The 8,403-nt window shown below is 37.1% G+C and overlaps 1 pseudogene; it reads left to right on the plus strand.

The window, feature by feature from the left end:
* The first annotated feature begins 998 nt into the window (after positions 1-998).
* On the plus strand, positions 999-1,346 carry LOC138158402 (large ribosomal subunit protein eL30 pseudogene; annotated as a pseudogene).
* The last annotated feature ends 7,057 nt before the right edge of the window (positions 1,347-8,403 follow it).

Genomic DNA, 8,403 nt, shown 5'->3' on the forward strand with positions numbered 1-8,403 from the left:
TTCAAATGGGGTCAAAAAGAGTAGGACACAACTGAAAATGCTAAACAACAAACAACAAAAGTTCCACCTTTTCCCCATTGTACACAATTCCCCATATATCTTCATTTAAAAAAACAACCCTGTTTGCTGTCCTTGGCATTCCTCTGAATTTTAGCATTTCCTGTGTTTTTCTTACAGGTCCACACTACACTCTTGTCTCCATGTGCTAATGTTTCCATTTTCTGGACACAAAATTTTGAAAATCTAACATGATCAGTGAGCTCCCTATCCATCCATGCTAGATTCTAAAGGAATCGCCCCTTTTCTTCCTTGTTGGAGTTGCTTCCATTTTTCTGCAGAATTTTATTAAGAGCTCCCCATTCAATCTGAGCTAATTTCTCCAATAGAATTTTAGGCCATGCCTTCTTAATAGCCCTTCTTCTGAGCTCTCTGAAATATTTTTTCCCAAAATCTAGGATGTAAAACTCAGATTCTTCCTGGCTTTTCTAACTCTAAATAGAGAGCAAATTTCCCTGCAAAGTTTCTATCAATTCACCTTCTGCCAGCAGCATGTCTTGGAGCTTAGGATGTGGTCCAGAACATCAGTTTCCCTTGTCATCTCACCTTTTGATCACTGATGAAATGATCATTGAGGAAAGCTGACTCTGTAAGACTATAAATTGCAGAGCAATAGTTATTGATCAGCATTGGTGAAGGGAATCCCCTCACCAGGAGTTCCCTACATGGATGAAATCGGAACTCCAATCATTTATTTTTATTATTATTAGCTCGGGGCAGCTAGATGGCACCGTGAATAGAGCACCAGCCCTGGAGTCAGGAGGATATGAGTTCAAATCTGGCCTCAGACACTTACCACTTGCTAGCTGTGTGACCTTGGACAAGTCACTTAACCCCAATTGCCCCTCCAAAAAAGGCAAAAAAAAAAAATTTATTAGCTCCCCAGCCATCTTGGGTGACAGGTCTCCGGCTGAGGGTCCTTCCACACCGCAGGCAGGAAGATGCTGGTCTCAAAGGAGACGAAAAAGTCGCTGGAGTCCATCAACTCGGAGCTCCAGCAGGTCATGAAAAGCATCAAATACGTGCTAAGCTACAAACAGACCCTGAAAATGATCAGACAAGGCAAAGCCAAATTGGTCATCTTAGCCAACAACTGCCCGGCCTTGAGAAAATCAGAGATCGAATATTACACTCTATTGGCCAAAACTGGCATACATCACTATGGTGGCAATAACATTGAATTGGGTACAGCATGTGGGAAGTACTACAAAGTATGTACGTTGGCTATCACTGATCCAGGTGATTCTGATATCATCAGAAGCATGCCAGAACAAACCAGTGAAAAGTAAACTGCATAAAAGTATACTTTAATAAACCAGGCCAAAACTTGTTTTAAAATAAAAGACATTAGCTCTTCTGCCTTTGTCTCAAGCAGATGTAGAACTAATTGAAGTTATTCATCAGCACTGTATCATTCTTCCATGCAGGCTTATGATCTATCTGTTCACTAAACTCAACTTCCCTTTTCTGTCCAGGTAGGCTTTAATATGCTTCCACAATGATGTAACATCTAGGGATCTTCACTAGAAGATTCTGTACCTTTCCTCTTGGGGTCTTGGATTTCCCATCATGAATCTGCCTTCATAATAACCAACACCTCTCCACCTTTGCTTAACCTATTCCTCTTAAGCTTATACCCAGATTCCAAAATGGTTTTGTTTTGTTTTGTTTTTTTTACACAACAGCCCCCTTAGCGGACTATGTGAGCAACTTCCCAAAGTATGTTGAAGCAAATAAAACTTGCTGTTACGTTAGAAGTTCTTCTATGTCAGCTCTAGATCTATAATTTTTAAGCAATTGACCTGTTTCCTTTTCTCCAGATGAGACATTAAATCTGCCACCTCCTGTAGCAGACTGACTTTTTAAAAATTTTATGATTTCAGCCTTATCTATTATGAAGAAAAAGAAGTTATCACAGTGAGAACTGCAAACAATGTGGACACCCTAAAGAATCGCTGTCATTCTATGCCAATATATCCTATTGACTTGTATAGAGTTTTTATTATATATTTTATATTATATATTTTTAATTGTTAGCTATTACTGTTGCTGTTATTATTGTTCTAGAGCAAGAAATAACACATGCTGTACTACAGAGGTTCAGGAACCCACAAAGAGCTTGCAACAATGGGTTTGTGCTAAAAATTCTTTAATGAGATTTAAGTAGCAAATAATTGCCCAACTAAGTTTCACTATATTTTTCCAGTGTGACAATAAGTCTATTATTTTGGAAGCAATAAAATTTTGTTTCTGCAGTGATTCAAAACCATCATAATCTTCTGGGGGAGGGAAGGAGATCCAAAAGTTATACTGTAGTTACTGCAAGCATTTAATGAATATACCTAAAAGGATATTATGAGATATATATTGATTACCCTGGGAGTTTCCAACACATTTTTTTTGTTGAGAAGGATTTGAGAAGGGAAAAAAATGGTGGTATACATTGCCATAGCAAATAGAGAGCAGGAAAATCTAGATTCAAGATCCGCCTCTGACCCATAATGACTATGTGACCCTGGGCAAGTCCCTTAACCTGTCAATGCCCCAGTTGAGTATCTATGAATATAAGTTACAGAGATCATGTTGAATGACATTTGGCATCTGTGGAGGTCATTGCCTTTGACAATGAAATCACAGTTCCATATATATTCCCACTCCCAAAAAAAGGTCCAAAGTACTTACATCCATTATCCCTTCTGATCTTCATAACTTTGTGTGGTAGGTAGGTGGCACAATTATTTTCCCTGCTTTATAAAGAAAATGAGGCTTAAACAGGCTTGCCCAACTAATAAAGGAGAGAGCCAGGATTTCCATTTTAATTCCAAAGCCAGTATTCTTTCCTGCACACCATTCTCACGGGGACCTCTGCCTTCTAGCACCAGACTCCACCTTAGGGATGAACTTTCTGGGAAATAATCTGACTACCCAGTCTTTGTAGAAAAGGCAACTTTTGCTCTGCATTCTCATTTCCTATCATTTACCTGATTAACAGTAGGTACAAAAACACACTCATCTCCCCTTAAATCTAATGGTGGGAATGAACAGAGAAAACAACTTACCCAGCATCTGCCAGCATCTGCCAGCAGACACAGTGACTCAGCATGAGCTAAGAAAGCCAGGCAACGAACGGGAGGGCCTCCCATCCAGGAGCGGAAAAGCCACATGGGAAAATCAGAGGGGCGCTGAGACGACTTAGAGATAAGCACAGGGTGATAGATTTTAGCATGGAAACTTAAAAGGTCCCTTGCCTCATTTTACAGAAAAGGAAACTGAAGTTCAGAGAGGCTAAATAAATTGTCCAAAGTCACACAGAGGGAGGATTTGAACCCAGGTCATAGGATTATAGGGACATAGATTCAGAGCTGGAAGATCCTCTAGTCCAACTCTCCTCATTTTACAGGTGAAGGAATTGAGGCCCAGAGAGGTTATTCTTGTCCATTGATTTGTCTGTCCCAGGTCACATAGGTAGTAAGCATCAAAGGCAGGAAGTGAATCCAACTCCCAACTCCAGATTTAAAGTGTCTCACGATGGTAACCTAGTACAATGGCGAAAACACTAACTCTGGAGTCACAGAATTGTTGTTCAAGTCCCATCACTTATACAACCCATGTGACCTTCAAGCAAGTCACTGCATTCACCTCCCTCTGCCTCAGTGTCCTCATCTGAAAATTATGGGCTTGGACTTAATGCCCCCTGAGGCCCCTTCCAGCTCTAGAGTTACAGACCTTTGGTCATGGTTTGGCAGAAGCCCATTACAGGGCTGGACATTCCTTTGCTCCTCCTCACTTCCACTTCCTTCTCTCCCCATTTTCAACCTGCCTGCCCACAGCCAGGGATTTGGGACAATCAGCTCACTCCCTTCCAAAGCTCCTACCTCCTATGCCATCTCAGGAAGGGTTTATTGCTTAGACATAAGAGCAATTCAATTCAACAAGAATGTACTGAGCTCCTAAAGTCCCTAGCCCTGGGCTAAGACCTTTCAGAGATACAAGAGGCTAGACGAGGACACTGTTCCTTCACTCAAGGAGTTTACAGTTTCACTGGGAGACTTGGAGGGTAGAGATGAGGGAACATATGCAGATTTGCTGACAAATAGCCAGTACAAGGCAGCTTAAGTACCAACATGAGTGGAGAATGAAATAAATAAATGCAGAGAGATCACTGTGTGTCAGAAGCATCAGGGAAAACTTCTTGGGGAAAAAGAGACTTAAGGCTGGGCTTTGAAAGAAACATTGAAGAGGCAGAGAAGGGGTAGTGAGAGACTTCCAGGCATGAGATCTGGAGAAAGCAATAAATTCTTCCACTGTCCAACAAACATTTATTCAGATCCTATTAGATGTAATGCCGGGGAGGCAGGAGGGATGTAATGACAGACAGACACAGACAGACAGACAGACAGACAGACAGACAGACAGACAGACAGACAGACAGACAGACAGATAGATAGATAGATAGATAGATAGATAGATAGATAGATAGATAGATAGATAGATACATAGATAGATAGATAGACAGACAAATAGTGTTCCAAAAATCTTATTGCAGTTTTAAGCTACTAAACCTTAAAACCACACTAAGACTTTTGGGACACCCTGTAATATATGATACTTTTGCTCAAAGAGCATACAGTCTAGAAGGGGAAAAAAAGACACTGAGTCCTAGAGCTAAAGAGATCTAGTCCAGTCCCCCACCTACCCATTTTATAGAAAAGATAACTTAAGGTCCAGAGAGGAGTGACTTGCCTTACAATGCTGGTTAGAGACCAAGCCAGGACTAAAAAACAAAAGTTGCTTCAAGACAGCAATGCAAGAAATGTCACAAGACGTTATTTTAGCAAGGGTCAGACAAGTGTAATGAATAAACATGATTAATAAGCATTTATTCAGCACTTGCTATGTGCCAGGAATTGTACCATGCACTAGAGATATAAACACAAAGGTGAGACAGGCTCAGTGCTTAAAGAGAGGGGCATATAATGGATTCACTGATGAGTCAGTAAGGAATATATGCAAAATAAATAAACAGGGATAGTTGGTGTAGACCAACTATCAACTGCCTACATTCATATACCACAATTTTTCAGCCATTCTCCAATATTCTGAACTCATTTTTTTGTTTCCATTTCTTTGCTGCATTTAAAAAATGGTGGTACAAGCACTTTTGTTATACATAAGACCATTCTTTCTGTCTATGAGATTTCTGGGGTATAAGCCTAGCAGATGGATCCCTAGGTCAAAAGATATGAACATTTGAATCACTATTTATACACAGTTCCAAAGTATTTTCCAGAATGGCTGGACCAATTCACAAATCTAACACCATTGTATTGATATATATGTATATAGATAGATATATCAATACAATGGATTTTACTGTACACTGGATATGCCAGTCTTCTCACAGTCTCTCTGACACTGACTAGTGACTATTTTTTGTCATCTTCAATATGAAGGGATTGAGATAAAACCATGGAATTATTTTGATATATGTTTTTCTTATTAGTGATTTGGAATATTCTTTTATATGGTTATAAAAGTATGCAATTCTTCTTTTTCAGCACTGGGTCTACCTATCTTGCCCGGGCTCGAAATGCAGTAGCCACTCAGGGGTCTAACCCCGTTGTGGATCAGCACAGAAACTTTAACCCACTCCATTTCCAACTTGGCCTGTTCACTCCTCCTTAGGTAGCCTGGTGGTATCCTAATTCCAGGGGAATTACTATACTGGTGCCAGTCTTAGTACAGACATCTGGTGGACTTTAACCCTGCTGAAACTCAAAACCCCTGAACTCAGGTGATCCATCAGCCTCAATCTTCCCAGCAGCAGAGATTACAAGCATGCATCATAACACTGGGCTGCTCTTCTTCTTTTGAGAAGAGACCTGTTTGAGAAATATTTGTTCCTCTATTTTGACCAGTTATCTACTGAGAAATAGCTCTTGGTCTTATACATTTGTGTTAATTCCATGTAATTTAGATAAAAGATCTACAGACATTATATATATTACCAACAAGAAATCCCAAAGTAGTAGTAGAAAGCATCATCAAGGAATTGTATTACAGGAAGAGAAGATGTACTGGTGACATGGCACGAGCAAGTGATAGAAGTGAACAGTCAGAGGGTTCAAATGTTACCTTTATGATATCAGGAGAAATCAAGAAAAGTCTATAACCTGCTGAGTGGATCCCTTATGTCAAATAATTTTGGAAGAACATAGACAAGGCTGCATAGGATAGGCAGGCATGAATGCATTCAAATCTGCATCCTTGAAAAGAACTTCCAAATTGATGAAATCACAAAGATATCTGAATATTCAATATATCTGATTGAAGATTTCCCCCCCTTCTTATATCAGCTGAATTAATTTTGTTTATACAAAAACATTTCAAAGTCAGGTAATAAAAATGCTTATTTTATGCTTTACGATGACCCCTCATTTCATTAAGGATTCCATCCCCAGCCATAGTTGAAAAAAGTACCTCCTTTCATTTTCCTGACATATTTTTAATATATGACTTTTTATATTTAAGTGGTATAGTCAATTATAACTTACTGTATTATATAGTATAAATGCTGGTCTAAATCTATTTTTTTTATAAAGAGCTTTCCTGTTTTTCCAGAAATTCTCAAGTGGGGAATCTTTCCCCCCAATAAGTTTATATCCTTGGGTTGATTAAAAATTGGAATATTGAGTTCAGTAGTTTGATATTCTTGTTTATCTAATCTGTTTCACTATCTTTTAACCAGTATCAAATAATTTTGATTATTACCACTTCACAATACAGTTTAAAGTCTGGAAATGCTATTCTTTAGTCTCACTTTTTTTTTCTTCATTTCCCTTGGACTGTTAAACCTTTAGATTCCTCCGATGGTATTTGCTATTATTTTGTCTAGCTCTTAGTTGAATTGGTATCACACTATAATTTCAAATTAAATTGGATACCATATTTTTATTACATTGGTACAGTACAACCATGAGCAACCAATGAACAGTTTTCCAATTATTTAAATTTTCCTTAATTCCCATATAGAGTATTCTGCAGTTGTATTCTTATAAGTTTTGAATGTTTTTATTAACTTCCAGATAGTTTAGGCATTTTGAAAGAAACTGCTCTATCTTTCTATTTTTTTAACTGGTACCAAATAATTTTGATGATCACTGCTTCACAATATAGCTTGAAGCATGGAATTACTATTTCACTCTCTCCCATCCTTCAATCTCACTTTTTTTTCCATTATTTCCCTCAGAACACTAGATTTTTTGTTCTTCCAAATAAATTTTGTTATTGTTTTGTCTAGTTGATAGTTTGATTGGTTTAGTACTAAATAACTTCAGCGATGCAGTCACTTTTACCATATTACTCTATTATATTTGCTATATTACTGTATGAGTGCAGTTTAAATATAAGTAATGAATAGCCTTCCAATTTTTTGTCTTCCTTTGTTTCTGGAACATAAATTTGTAATTGTATTTTTATAAGTTTTATGAGTGTTTTGACAGATTGATTCCCAGATATTTTAGACATTTTGAAATAATTTTGAATCAATTTTCTTTATCTTTCCTCCTAGATTCTTATTATTGTTATACAGAAATGGTGTTGGTCTTATGGTTTTATTTTGTAGTAGATCCATTATTCCAATTATTTTTTCTCTAGCTGTTTCTTAGTAAATTATGTCATCTACAAATTGGAATAGTTTTGTCTTCTCTTTGCCAATGTGTATGCCTTTAATTTTGTTCCATAGTGTTGTTCCTATCACTTAAATTTTTAGAACTACGTCAAATAACAGTGAGGATATTGACCATCCTTGCTTTACCCTTGCCTTTACTCCAAAAGCTTCTAGTGTTTCTTTATAGGAAATAATGCTTGATTTTGGTTTTAGGGATCTATTTTATCATATTTTAAATGGTCTTTCTACTTTTATATTTTTAGGGGCAATAATGAATGTTATGCTTTTCTCAAAGGCTTTTCCTGCATCTATTAATGTAATCATATGATTTGGTTTTTTATTTTAATAAGATTATGTTAATTGTTTTTCTTGTACTGAACCATCCTTATGTCCCTGATATAAATTCAAGTGTAACATAGTTAATAATTTTTTAGATGTTGCTATAGGTTTTTTCAGTAATAGTTCCTTTTCAAAGCTGGTTCTTTAAAAACACTAACTAAATCAATAAACCTTTAGCTAACCTGATTTTTTTTAAGGGAATAAAATCAAATTGCCAAAATTAAAAATGAACAAGCTGAATTCACAACAGTGAGAAAAGAAAAAGAATCATCAGGACTTTCTGTATTCCATTATATATTAAAACCAAGAATTTTTTAATGGACAATCATAAACAAAAT

Source organism: Petaurus breviceps, unplaced genomic scaffold (assembly GCF_028583685.1).
Source record: "Petaurus breviceps papuanus isolate PSGF00001 unplaced genomic scaffold, PetGlider_PUasm1.0 174, whole genome shotgun sequence".
In the NCBI taxonomy this organism is placed as follows: Eukaryota; Metazoa; Chordata; class Mammalia; order Diprotodontia; family Petauridae; genus Petaurus; species Petaurus breviceps.